The following is a 14,852-nucleotide window of genomic DNA, read 5'->3' as shown; positions in this document are numbered from 1 at the left end:
TATAGAGATAATGCTGGCCTTGCTTAAATCACAGACTGGTTGTGAGAGTTGAATGAAATGACTTCTATTAAAGAGACAGAAGGTATTTAAGTTGGGAGAGCCACAGTAAGCAAAAGCGTTGAGCTGGGGAATCTGGTATACATTGAGGCAGGATCCCTAGGGAGACCTGTTTTGATGGAGCTGAGGATTTATTTTTTATTTTTTGGTGTATGTGGTAGGGATGAGAATAGCCATACAATATTTACTTACTGTGAACTGGATTTAGGAGAGGATCTTGAATAGGAGGGAGGACTTTAAAACATGAAGTGGTTATTAGGAAACAGTTTCTTAGTAAGTGAGGGAGGTACTTTGAGTTGATTTTAATTTGTGATACACAAAATTAATTTTATTGAAGAGTGAAGAGGCTGCACAGACAGGAAAATCAGCATGGATACAAGTAAATTGTACAGGTGGAAACCATGAGTCTCAAGACTAGAAATATAATGGGCAGTTTTGGAAGTAGAGTTTTTAATTTTAGGAGGTGACCCACCTCCTCAGTTTGTAGGTAGAGTGTGATTTCAGTATGTGATGGTTGAATGAGGGATGGATGCGCTAGACTGTGAACTGAGGGAAAGGACTGTTCTAGATTGTTCAATCTCTTCTCAGTCCCTACAACATAGCTTTCAAAGATTTGCTGAAGAGATGAATGAAGTACCTTGTCAAATATTACTAAGGATTTTTAGCTGTAGTTCAGTTGCCCTCTGTAAAAAAAAAAAACACTTTTAATCCTTCTTTAGGACAGTTTCTTTTTAAATAACATTTTTTTTTTTTCATTTCAAAGACCAACAGACTCTCTTGCCCCCAAGAGCTGTTCTTGATGTTCCACCATCATGAAATGCTGAGCCAGATTGTCAAGAAACTTTTGCACAGAATCTCATTGCTGATGTCCTCAAATGTGAAGGGTCTGGCATGATTCTGAATCTTCTATTTTTTTTTTATAAGAAGGCACAAATCTTTTATATTTTATAGATACCCAATTTATTTTGGAATCGAATTCATTTTCATCGAACATTTTTAACTTCCAGGAAATGTTCAGCACATATGACTTTCTGGGCCTTCTGTATGTCTCTAACAAAGTATGTCTCTAACTCTAATATGTCTCTAACAAAATAATTACAATAATAGGAAGAAAAGATGCTCACATTTATTAAAGTCCTGCTGTGTACTCTCTACATGTTATTTAATCTTTTCAATAATGCTTTAGAGTATGTGGTGCCATTTTTATTTTACAGACCTGGACTCTCAGATTTATGAGAGATAAAATACGATAACCACAGTATATACTCAATGAGCGATAGAGCTGAAATTTGAACCCAAGTCTTTCTGGACACACACACAAAAATGTCCTACCACTTTATGGTGCAAGGCAGAAGTAATTCCAGGTGGGCTCTATTTTTAAATATGCCCAAAATCTGACCACTTTTCACCACTTCCATTGCTATGATTTTGGTCCAAGTATCCATGATGTTTTGTTTCTATTAGTCTAACATCTGCTGTTTTCCCTGCCTCTTTTTTTTTTTTTTTAAGATTTTATTTATTTATTTTAGAGAGAGGGAGAGGATGTGTGTGAGGAGAGGGGCAGAGGGGGAGGGAGAGGGAGAGAATCTCAAGCAGATTCTATGCTGAGCATGGAGCCTGATGAGGGATTTAATCTCATGACCCCGAGATCATGACCTGAACCAAAACCAAGAGTTGAGCACTTAATTGACTGAGCCACCCAGGTGCCCCTGTTTTCCCTGTTTCTGTCTTTGACGCCTACGGTTTATTTTTGATAGCCAAAGTGATCTTTTTACTTTTATTTATTTTTTATTGAAGTATAATTGACATATAATATTATATTAGTTTCAAGTGTACAACATAGTAACTTGACCTTTGTGTATGTACATTGAAAAATTGTCTCAATAAGTCTAGTTATCATTTGTCATCAAAGATAATATAATATTATTGACTATATTCCCCATGCTGTACATTACATCTCTATGACTTGTTTATTTTATAGGTGGAAGTTTGTATTCCTTGATCCCCTTCACTCATTTTAACCCCCCAAACCCCTCCACTTTGGCAACCACCAATCTGTTCTCTGTATCTATGAAAGCTGGGTTTTGTTTTTTTAGATTACACATACAGTGTAAGCAAAATCATGTGGTATTTGTTTTTCTCTGTCTGACTTACTCACTTAGCATAATAATCTCAAGGTCATACATGTTGTTGCAAATGGCAAGACTCATTCTTTTTTATAGCTGAGTACTATTTTATCACACACACACACACACACACACACATACATCTTTTTTATCCATTCATCCATCAGTGGATACGTCGGTTGATTCTATGTTAATAATACTGCAATGATCATAGTGGTGCATATATCTTTTCAAATTAGTGTTTTTATTTTCTTTGGGTAAATACCCAGAGGTAGAATTGCTGGATCATATGGTAGTTCTATTTTTAATCTCTTGAAGAACCTCCATGTTGTTTTCCATAGTGGCTGCACCAATTTACATTCCCACCAACAGTGCACAAGTGTTCTCTTTTCTCTGTATCCTCGCTAACACTTGTTTTACTTGTCTTTTTGATAATTGCCATTCTGACAGGTATAAGGTGATATCTCATTGTGGTTTTGATTTGCATTTTCCTGATGAATAGTGATGTTGAGCATCTTTTCATGTGTCTCTTTGCCATCTGTATGTCTTTTTTGGAAATGTGTCTATTGAGATCCTTTGCCCATTTTTTAAATTTGTTTTATAATTACTGAGGTGTATGAATTCTTTATGCATTTTGGATATTAACCCCTTATTGGATATATGATTTGTAAATACATTCTTCCATTCAATAGGTTGCCTTTTCACTTTGTTGATGGTGTTAGTTTGACGTAGTCCTATTTGTTTATTTTTGCTTTCACTGCTCTTGCCTTTAGAGTCAGGTGCAAGAAAAACATTGCCAAGTCCAGTGTTAAAGAGCGTACTGCCTATTTTTCCTTCTGGGATTTTTATGGTTTCAGGTCTTACATACAAGTGTTTAATCTATTTTGAGTTAAATTTTTGTGTATGATGTAAGAAAGTGGTCCAGTTTCATTCTTTTGCAGGTGGCTATCCAGTTTTCCCAACACCATTTATTGAAGAGACTGTACTTTCTGTATTGCATATTCTTGCCTCCTGTTTGTAAATTAACCATTTACATTGACCAATGTATATAAATTGACCACATATGTGCAGGTTTATTTATGACCTCTCTGTTCTGTTCCATTGATATTAGTGTCTGTTTTTATGCTGATACCATGCTGTTTTGATTACTACAGTTTTGTAGTATAGTTTCAAATCTGGGATTGTGATACCTCCTTCTTTGTTTTTTCTCAAGATTGCTTTGGCTTTTCAGGGTCTTTTGTGATTCCATACAAATTTTAGAATAATGTGTTCTAGTTCTGTGAAAAATGCCATTGGAATTTTGATAGGGATTGCACCGACTCTGTATTTGCTTTGGGTAGTATGGGCATTTTAACACTGTTAATTCTTTTAATCCATGAGCACATAATACCTTTTAATTTATTTGTGTCTTCTTCAATTTCTTTTATCAATGTCTTATAGTGTTCAGTGTACAGGTTTTTTTTTACTCCTAAATATATTCTTAGGTATTTTATGCTTTTTGATGCAATTGTAAATGGGATTATTTTCTTGGTTTCTCTGTGATATTTTATTAGTGTATAGAAACACAATAGATTTTTTTTTTTTTAAAGATTTTATTTATTTATTTGACAGAGAGCGAGAGCAGGAACACAAGCAGGGGGAGTGGGAGAGGGAGAATCAGGCTTCCTGCCGAGCGGGGAGCCCGATGTGGGACTCGATCCCAGGACCCTGGGATCATGACCTGAGCTGAAGGCAGATGCTTAACGACTGAGCCACCCAGGTGCCCCACAATAGATTTTTGTATATTAATTTTGTATCCTGCAATTTTACCAAATTCATTTGTTAGTTCTAAAAGCTTTTTTGGTGGAATCTAGGGTTTTCTATATATGGTATCATGTCATTTGCTAATAGTGACAGTTTTATCTTTTCTTTTCCAATTTGGATGTCTTTTTTTCCTTTTCTTGCCTAATCGCTGTGGCTAGGACTTCCAGTACTATGTTGAATAAAAGTGGGGAGGGAGGGATTCTTTTCTTGTTCCTGATCTTAGAGGAAAAGCTTTTAGCTTTTTACTGTTGAGTATGAGATTAGCTATGGGTTTGTCATGTATGGCCTTTATTATCATGAAATCTGTTTCTTCTTGAATGTAAGTCAGAATAGTAGCTCACCATTTCACATAGAAAAAAGCCAGAGTCCTTACAATGACCCCTTTTTCTCCCTCTGACCTAATCTTTGATTTCTTCCCTTTGTTCATTTCTTTCTAGCATGCCAGGCACATATCTGCAAGGGATCGCTAATTCACTCAGCCCTTCAAGTCATTGCTCAAATCTCATTTTCTCATTGAGGCCTACACTAATCCGCTATTTAAAACTGCAACCCCAGTGGGACTTAAAATACAGTAATCTAGGATTTTCAAGCTCTTGATAAAACTCTTTAAAACTCTAAAATTCTCTTTCTATATTAAATGACAACAGTTTTTTTCATGTTGAAATACAGAATTGGAATATATCTAAAATACCACAAACAAACCCAGTCTTACGTGGACTAGAGAAGACTCATCTAGTGTTTTTCAAACATTGACTGTATCTCATTGTAAGAAATACAGTTTACATTGTGACCCACTGCACGTTTATAAAACTGAAACAGAAGTTTTATGAAATATTTCGCATTTCTGTATGTGATATGCTCATATTTTTTTTTTAAGATTTTTATTTATTTATTTGACAGAGAGAGTCACAGCAAGAGAGGGAACACAAGCAGGGAGAGTGGGAGAGGGAGAAGCAGGCTTCCTGCTGAGCAGGGACTCGATCCCAGCACCCCGGGATCATGACCTGAGCCAAAGGCAGATGCTTAACGACTGAGCCACCCAGGTGCCCCAATATGCTCATATTTTCTATTCAATTCTATTCCTTTCCATTATAAAAAATTTGTTAGTCATGATCTACAAATTGATTTCATGACTACTTATTGGTCATATTTCATAGTTTAAAATTGGTTTGTTGTATCTTAGATCTCGTTGACTCAGGAGATAAGTTACGAACCTTGTGTGTTAACTTCATGAAAATATAAACTGTGGACAATGACAAATGAAATTTCACTCTACTTTTGAATATTGACATATGACTATTAGTGAATATTTACAATATTCAGATTAACAAAAGTAATATAGATTTATTTTTATAAATATGTAATTAATTTAAAGTGCTTCTCTTTTGTTAATATTGTTTGCTAATGTTAGAAGTCATGTTAGAAATGCTTTTCATCCAGTGAATCAAGAGATTGCTATCTTTTTTCTTCTCTCACTCCCAAATCTCAGTATTTTCTTTTTTCTTTTTTTTTTAAATTTTATTTATTTATTTGAGAGAGAGAGAGAGAAAGAGAGAACAAGCAGAGGCAGAGGGAGAAGCAGCCTCCCCACTGAGCAGGGAGCCCTATGTGGGACTTGATCCCAGGACCCTGGGATCATGACCTCAGCCGAAGGCAGGAGCTTAACTGACTGTGCCACTCAGGCCCTCCCTAATATGATCTTTGTTAAAAGTAGGAAACCCATATCCAAGCTGTCTTTCATCATTGTCCTCTTACATGCAGTGCTCTAGTCATATTAAATTATTAAGCCAGTTTCATCCTGCCTTCCTAGCTTTGTGCCTTTGTGCCTTCTTGCTTTACTGCCTGCTTCCGTTTTTCTTGTTCTCCCTAATATTTTTGAACACCTGCTATATGCTGTGCATGGTAGTGGGGATTATATAAGACATAGTCCTTGCTTTCACTGGACTTAAACTGGATACTAACATTCCCAGTTATGAAAGTGAAAACAAGAAGCCTTAGATTGTTGAGAATGTGTATCTTGATTTACCTCTAGCATTCAGAGGTTGATAGAATTTTGGAAGTGGTAGAGGCATTGGAAGACATTAGTTTAGTGCTCACATCTTAATGATGTAGAAACTGACTGTTATGGTGAGTGCTGTGAATTGTGTAAGACTGTTGAATCACAGACCTGTACCTCCGAAACAAATAATACATTATATGTTAAAAAAAAAAAGAAGAAGATAGCAGGAAGGGAAAAATAAAGGGGGGGAAATCGGAGGGGGAGATGAACCATGAGAGACTATGGACTCTGAGAAACAAACTGAGGGTTCTAGAGGGGAGGGGGGTGGGGGAATGGGTTAGCCTGGTGATGGGTATTAAAGAGGGCACGTACTGCATGGAGCACTGGGTGTTATACACAAACAATGAATCATGGAACACTACATCAAAAACTAATGATGTAATGTATGGTGATTAACATAACATAATAAAAAAATTAGCATAGAAAAAAAAGGAAAAATAAAAGAAACTGAATCTCTTATAGATTAAATGGCCTGTTGAGGTCACAGCTAGAGCCTAAGCTGGGTTCTTGATCAGTGCTCATTCTCTACCACCTCCTTTCTCTTTATTGTGTACTGCCTGCCCAGATCCCATGTTGTCATATCTGATTTGTGCTGTTAAAGACTCTCTTTTCACAATGCATACACTGAACTATAGGCTTTAGCATTATTGGTATTTTTACTTGAAATTATAATTGGAACAATTAGAGATGCGTCAGTGGAAAGGCAATGAAAGAAGGCCATTAAGTGCTAATAAATGCCTCTCCTCATGGGAATGGAGATCTTTTCTTTTCTAAGCATTTGAGCTCTTTTCACTGGTGCTTTTAAGTGGCTAGAAATAACACTTGCCACACGCTTGTGGAATACTCTAGATGCCAGGGGGTTCATTTCATTCTGTATTTGAATTGAGCACACTGTGGTTGGAATGTGTGTTGATTCTTTTGTTGGTTTAAGCTTTCATTCCATGTTTTGTATTAACCTTTCTCATGGAAGGCAGCAGAACAATAGTGAGAGCTCGTAGAGAATGAAGCCTTTAGGTAGCTGATGACTTTCTAGGAAGCAGATGAAAAAGTTAAAATTATAGGTGTTTATTTTGATACATTTTCCTTCTCACATCACTCAAAACTTGAGATACAGTATGAAAAACTAGATCTAGCTTACCCTGAAGTCACATACTTATGGCTAGCAAAAGATAATCACTACTTATTGCTATGGAGATATATTACATTTTGGAACAAATTTGTGTGATTAATTATAAGTAAATTTCAAGATACCTTATGACTATTTCTTCTAAAAATTGTGGTAATGATGATGATGATGGTGATGATGGCAGCTGAAATTTTTTGACCACTTACTATGTGCTAAGTGTGTGCTTCAGTTTTCTTGTCTACAATTTCAGAATGCAAAATGATCTGAAAAGTAAATATTATTTTTGTAACTCACTTTGCAAAACTTAGATTGACCGACCTAAACTCATTTACTGCCAAACTTGACCTGAATGATGTGAGGCTATTCAAAGTATGTTTTTATCTCTATTACTGTGAATATTCATTTGTTTTGCTACAGAAATAGTATGTTTGATTCCACATGCTACTTCAGATTCCATTACACAGTTTAAGTTTCAGACATCATTTTTTTAAAAGATTTATTTATTTGAGAGAGAGAGAGAGAGAGAATGAGCACGAGTGAGAGGCAGAGGGAGAAGCAGACTCCCCGCTGAGGAGGGAGACTGATGCAGGGCTCGATCCCAGGACCCTGAGATCATGACTTGAGCCAAAGGCAGACATTTAACCGACGGAGCCACCCAGGCACCCCAAGTTTCAGACATCATTTTACCTTTCTCAAATCTGAAGAAAATTTGAGTTGCATATCACAATGCCACCAGAATATTAAGGATTATATTATTCCTATTATTCTATCCCCAACCCACTCACAATTTACAGATGAGAAACTGAGCCAAAAAGTAGTGGATCCTGAATTCAAACCCAGGCATTTCAGTGCTAGAATCTGTGCTCTTAACCACCATGCTATACCGAAAAAGAAGTTTTTAAAAGCACTTCACAGCTACAAATATTATATATTTATCTAATAAAATTCTAGTAAAGATGAAAAAATTCAGATTTGAATAAAGTTAGTTACTCTATTAATATTTCTGTGTTCTGTTTCCCATATTAAATACTATCTTAAACTCTCATGGCCATGATTTATTAGTAGTTCCTGCCACTCTTGATTGTTATTTATTTATTTATTCATTTATTTGAGAGAGAGAGAGAGAGAGAGAGCTTGCACATGAGTTGGGGGAGGGGCAGAGAGAGAGGGAGAGAGAGACTCTCAAGCAGACTCCACACTGAGCGTGGAGCCAGTTGTGGGCCTTGAGGCGGGGCTCAACTCAGGGCTCGATGTGGGGCTCAGTCTTAAGACCCTGAAGTCATGACCTGAGGTGAAATCAAGAGTTGGCCACTTACATTCCTATACACCAACAACAAGACAGAAGAAAGAGAAAATAAGGAGTCGATCCCATTTACAATTGCACCCAAAACCATAAGATACCTAGGAATAAATCTAACCAAAGAGGCAAAGGATCTGTACTCAGAAAACTATAAAATACTCATGAAAGAAATTGAGGAAGACACAAAGAAATGGAAAAACGTTCCATGCTCATGGATTGGAAGAACAAATATTGTGAAGATGTCAATGCTACCTAGAGCAATCTACACATTCAATGCAATCCCCATCAAAATACCATCCACTTTTTTCAAAGAAATGGAACAAATAATCCTAAAATTTGTATGGAACCAGAAAAGACCCCGCATAGCCAGAGGAATGTTGAAAAAGAAAAGCAAAGCCGGCGGCATCACAATTCCAGACTTCCAGCTCTATTACAAAGCTGTCATCATCAAGACAGCATGGTACTGGCACAAAAACAGACACATAGATCAATGGAACAGAATAGAGAGCCCAGATATGGACCCTCAACTCTATGGTCAACTCATCTTCGACAAAGCAGGAAAGAATGTCCAATGGAACAAAGACAGTCTCTTCAACAAATGGTGTTGGGAAAATTGGATAGCCACATGCAGAAGAATGAAATTGGACCATTTCCTTACACCACACCCAAAAATAGACCTCAAATGGTTGAAAGACCTCAATGTGAGACAGGAGTCCATCAAAATCCTAAAGGAGAACACAGGCAGCAACCTCTTTGACCTCAGCCGAAGCAACTTCTTCCTAGAAACATCGGCAAAGGCAAGGGAAGCAAGGGCAAAAATGAACTATTGGGACTTCATCAAGATAAAAAGCTTTTGCAAAGCAAAGGAAACAGTCAACAAAACCAAAAGACAACCGACAGAATGGGAGAAGATATTTGCAAATGACATATCAGATAAAGGGCTAGTATCCAAAATCTATAAAGAACTCATCAAACTCAACACCCAAAGAACAAAGAATCCAATCAAGAAATGGGCAGAAGACATGAACAGACATTTTTCCAAAGAAGACATCCAAATGGCCAACAGACACATGAAAAAGTGCTCAATATCGCTCAGCATCAGGGAAATCCAAATCAAAACCTCAATGAGATACCACCTCACACCAGTCAGAATGGCTAAAAATAACAAGTCAGGAAACGACAGATGTTGGCGGGGATGCGGAGAAAGGGGAACCCTCCCACACTGTTGGTGGGAATGCAAGCTGGTGCAGCCACTCTGGAAAACAGTATGGAGGTTCCTCAAAAAGTTGAAAATAGAGCTACCATATGATCCAGCAATTGCACTACTGGGTATTTACCCCAAAGATACAAAAGTAGGGATCCGAAGGGGTACATGCACCCCGATGTTTATAGCAGCAATGTCCACAATAGCCAAACTGTGGAAAGAGCCAAGATGTCCATCGACAGATGAATGGATAAAGAAGAGGTGGTATATATATACAATGGAATATTATGCAGCCATCAAAAGGAATGAGATCTTGCCATTTGCAACGACGTGGATGGAACTGGAGGGTATTATGTTGAGTGAAATAAGTCAAACAGAGAAAGACATGTATCATATGATCTCACTGATATGAGGAATTCTTAATCGCAGGAAACAAACTGAGTGTTGTTGGAGTGGGGGGTGGGGTGGGAGGGATGGGGTGACTGGGTGATAGACACTGGGGAGGGTATGTGCTCTGGTAAGCGCTGTGAATTGTGCAAGACTGTTGAATCTCAGATCTGTACCTCTGAAACAAATAATGCAATATATGTTAAGAAAAAAAAAAGAAGAAGAAGAAGGTAGCGGGAGGGGAAGAATGAAGCGGGGGAAATCGGAGGGGTGGACGAACCATGGGAGACGATGGACTCTGAGAAACAAACTGAGGGTTCTAGAGGGGAGGGGGGTGGGAGGATGGGTTAGCCTGGTGGTGGGTATTGAGGAGGGCATGTTCTGCATGGAGCACTGGGTGTTATGCACAAACAATGAATCATGGAACACTTCATCTAGAACTAATGATGTAATGTATGGGGATTAACATAAGAATAAAAATAAAAAAAAATCAAAAAAAAAAAAAAGAAAGAAAAAGAGTTGGCCACTTAACTGACTGAGCCACCCAAGCACCCCCAGTCTTGACTGTTTTATTTTCAACCTAATGGTCTGTTCTCCTTTGGACTTCTTAAATTTTCAAAAGCTTCTGTGCTTGTTTATAAAGCATGCTATTAGGTCTCAGGAAAAAGAGTAAACATTGCTTCTGAGGCAAATGTGCTTTGAGATGCTATCTACTCTAAATGAAGAAGGGAGCCACCAATCATTTTAGCACAACAGACAGTTTGGACTATAAATAAAATTGTAACCTTAGATACACACTATCAGTTTACTGATGTTGGTGGATGTGTAGTTTAGGTATTATTCTTGACATATACAGCTGGGTAACATAGTCTAATTGCTGTAGTCAGAGAGGTGTAGATAGAGAAAGTAATTCTTAAGTTTACTCATTAGTATGCCTTCTTTGGTCAGCTGAATCTATTATGTAATAAGCAAAATATATTGAACTCTTAGGTGTTTCCACTGGCTACTTTTAATACATTTTAGGGCTTGGAGCTAATAAACATATTTTTCCTAAACTTTCATTAGAAATGTAGAGTCAAGGGTAACTTTTTTATTTTTTTAAGATTTTATTTATTTATTTGACAGAGAGAGATATAGCGAGAGAGAGAACACAAGCAGGGGGTAGTGGGAGAGGGAGAAGCAGGCTTCCCGCTGAGCGGAGAGCCCTATGTAGGGCTCAATACCAGGACCTTGGGACCAAGACCTGAGCCGAAGGCAGACGCTTAACGACTAAGCCACCCAGGCGCCCCCAAGGGTAACTAAGATAAGAAATAGCTAGGTATTTATAAAATATGTATGTTAAAAATCTATATACATATATGTATATATCTATATACGTATATCTACATATCATCTATTAGATACTGAGTACTTTTCTTTCTTCCTTTTACCCTTTAAAGTTTCCAGTCAATGGTACAGGATCACAGAAAAAAAAGTCAATTAAATAGACAAAAAAAACAAAACCAAACAAAACAGCAAACCTTTTCAGGTAAGACAATAATAGACCACATACATGATACCTACATCTTTAATTATGAATGTTTGCATATTTGTTTTCTAATTAACCCTTAAAATTTGTATTTCCAATACAGTCACAGTTTTAATTCCTATATTGCTGACTTTATTTGCTCACCAAATCACTATTGAGCGCCTTCTTTGTGCCGTACTGTGCCAAATACTGGCCTTTTAGAAATGAGGTCCTTGTCGTAAGAGAGCTTGTCTAGGGAAGGAGATGTGACTGAGGTTCATGGTACCTTGGAATAAAGAGGAGAAACATTTAAATATACTGGCATTTCAAGAAATGCTTTCCATAGGAGGCTGTACCAACATTTCTGTCTTTAAAATGAAATGGGTAAAGAAAGGTGATGCCTTGGGTAAGGGTTTCCATGGTAGAATACTCAACACAGAGGCATGAAATTAGTGTGAAGTCACTTGGGAACCAGATGTTCTGGGAATAAAAGGTTTGCATGGGGGAATAATGGATGAGGCTTCTAGAGTATTAGGGAGGAGTTAGATCTAAGGATTTAGTTAAATCCCTCCTTGATAATTAGAAAATCAGATTCCCATTCTTTTTAAATAAACTGTGTGGCTATGGCTCTCCATTCTGTTTTAGTGGAGAAACTGACCTATATACTTTTTTGGCTTCCAATTAAATACCTATTTTTTCTTCCAACATCTTAGGAAAAGTGGAAACAGGTGAGCATAATATTGACTGTGGAAGCTTACTTCTACTCTTAATCCATATTCTTTTCTTCTAGCCCCCTGCAAGAACTGGCAATAAACAGGACCAAGGACAGTAATTGGGTCATATTTCTCCAAGTCAAGTCTTCAGGGAACAGTTGAAGTGCTGCCTACATCAGCCCTGCCTGTTGTCATTGGATAAGTGTTTTCTAGGGCTAGCTTCTTCTCATGGGGTGTGGTCTTCCACACCTGGGCCTTTCCTACCCATTGTAGTGTCAAAGTACAAAGGTGTGAGATTCATGTATGGGCTTCATGGAAAAGGGGCACAGGAGGCCTCTCAGCCTTTTTGGTACTAGGCCTTAAGCCTGCCCCATAACTAGGCCAGATGAGGCTTCCAAAGGTCCAACCTCATGTTTTCAGGATACAGAAGGGAATGTGTAAGGGTTTGAGGCAAAAGCTGTCTGACCTTTTCTTTTCTACACATAATCTCTCTAGAAACCCTGTAGTCAAGGATGGCTGACAGGATGAATATTTGGCATTCTGGGTTCTCTTATTCTTCTTTGATCTGTAGCACATATTCTCAGCGGGAGTGAGATTGCTCCCAAGGGGGCAAATATTAATTCTTGGGGGACAAAAGTAAGCTTATTCTTCTCATGTATAGTTTTCAATTAGCAATAATCGCGCCTCGGATAAACCTCATTGGCTACGATACTGCCACTGCGCAAAGCTATTCTTCTCATGTATAAAGCACAGATGTATATACAGTACATTTACTGATATACAGTATATCTGTGCTATTAAATTTAATGGGGAAAATTTAATGGAGAAAAATGTATAACAAGGCCCTTAAGGGGGCAATAAAAAAATAGGTTGAGAAACACTGTTCTAAAATGTAGTGTGTGTCGGGCGCCTGGGTGGCTCAGTTGGTTAAGTGACTGCCTTCGGCTCAGGTCATGATCCTGGAGTCCCTGGATGGAGTCCCGCATCGGGCTCCCTGCTCAGCAGGGAGTCTGCTTCTCCCTCTGACCCTCCTCCCTCTCATGCTCTCTGTCTCTCATTCTCTGTCTCGCAAATAAATAAAATCTTAAAAAAAAATAAATAAATAAAATAAAATGTAGTGTGTGTCTCTCTCTTTCTTACTTTCTTTGTTAGGCAGTGCATACAAGGATGGCAGTGACTCATAATGCCATCACTATACTAGACTGTCTTTTTTTGCTCTGCTATGCTTAGTCCATAGCTTTTATCTTCAAGTTTGCCTTGTGGCTTAAGATGGTTTCTGTAGCTCTGCTATCATGTATAATTGATAGGGAGAACAAAGAAGAGGGAAGGGCAAAAGGTATACATCAGCTAAATGAGACCTTCTTAAAGGAACTATTTCTTTTTTTGTTAAAGATCTATTTATCTATTTTAGAGAGATGGAGAGAGGGAGTGTGCATGAGTAGGGGGAGGGGCAGAGGGAGAGAATCTTCAAGCAGACTCCCCACTGAGTGTGGAGCCAGTCGTGGGGACAGATCCCACGACCCATGAAATCATGGCCTGAGCCGAAACCAGGAGTCAGACGCTTAACTGACTGAGTGACCTAGGCACTCCGTTAAAGTTGATGTTACTTAACAACCTTAATTATATTTTACTGACTAAAACTTAGTTGTGTGGATATTCCATTTGCAAATGAGGCTGGAAAATATAGATTTATTTATTTGTCTATTTACCTACTAAAATTGGGCCCATTGCCATTCTTAACAAAATTGGGATTCTGTTAATAAGAAATAAGGGGAAATGGATATTGGACAGGCAACTAGCAGTGTCTTTAGTTGTCCCTTTTATCATCCATTTGTGTGGCAGCTACTGAGGGCAAGGTACGATCTGTGATTTGGAATACAGCAAGAGCTATGTACCTCTCCTTTATGCTGGAACTCATTAAACTGGTGCTTTAAATTTTTGAACAAACTGGCTTTGTGAATAAGCAAATAACATGGATTAAGTATGAAGGCATTAAGTTCTTGAGAATTCCCTGGTGGGGAGAACACATTGTATTTGTAAACTAAAGCTGGCTTCTTCATTCAGTTTACAGATCTTGGACTCAGAAATTTTGCATTTTGAATGTTGCAGTAGAAACCCTTAATTACTGATTGATTAGATTTAATGAAAGCATTTTCCTTAGAAATTTTGAGTTTTGTGAATGAACGGTAAATTTGAATTGGAATTTCTTAGATGTTAGTAAAAAAATAAAAACAGTGTTTCCTGCAAATGGATTCGTAACTGTGTTTTTCAAACAAAATGATGGTGCTATTTATTGAATACCTCAAATTATAGAGTAACTGAGAGCAAAAAAATGTGATCTTTTACAAATCTGTAAACGCTGATATTCTTACTGTGCCAAGAATTTAGGGAATAAAAGAAAACTTCATTGGAAAATTTCCAATTAAATCTGTGGATTTTGGCATAATTATTTCTTTCAACAGTTAAAGTGGCATTGTAATGGTTGGCAAAGCTCCGGGATTAGGCATGGAAGCACAAAGCCATTTTAACAGCACCATTGTGTTTAGCATGTGGAATACATGACCTCAGTC

The 14,852-nt window shown here is 37.7% G+C and overlaps 1 protein-coding gene and 1 non-coding gene across 6 annotated transcripts in view; one reads left to right on the top strand and one right to left on the bottom strand.

The window, feature by feature from the left end:
- DNM3 (dynamin 3) overlaps positions 1-14,852 on the top strand; it is a 560,145-nt gene that overhangs the window by 68,133 nt on the left and 477,160 nt on the right. The window lies entirely within an intron of this gene.
- LOC123847310 (U4 spliceosomal RNA) lies at positions 12,877-13,011 on the bottom strand. The gene has a single exon (XR_006791527.2). It is a non-coding gene; the product is annotated as a U4 spliceosomal RNA (small nuclear RNA).

This window comes from Mirounga angustirostris, unplaced genomic scaffold, assembly GCF_029215605.1.
Source record: "Mirounga angustirostris isolate CCGP_5_RB_7025 unplaced genomic scaffold, mMirAng1.0.hap1 SCAF_6, whole genome shotgun sequence".
Taxonomy (NCBI): Eukaryota; Metazoa; Chordata; class Mammalia; order Carnivora; family Phocidae; genus Mirounga; species Mirounga angustirostris.
Note: the sequence above shows the minus strand (reverse complement) of the source record. Positions and strands in the feature narration are given on the sequence as shown.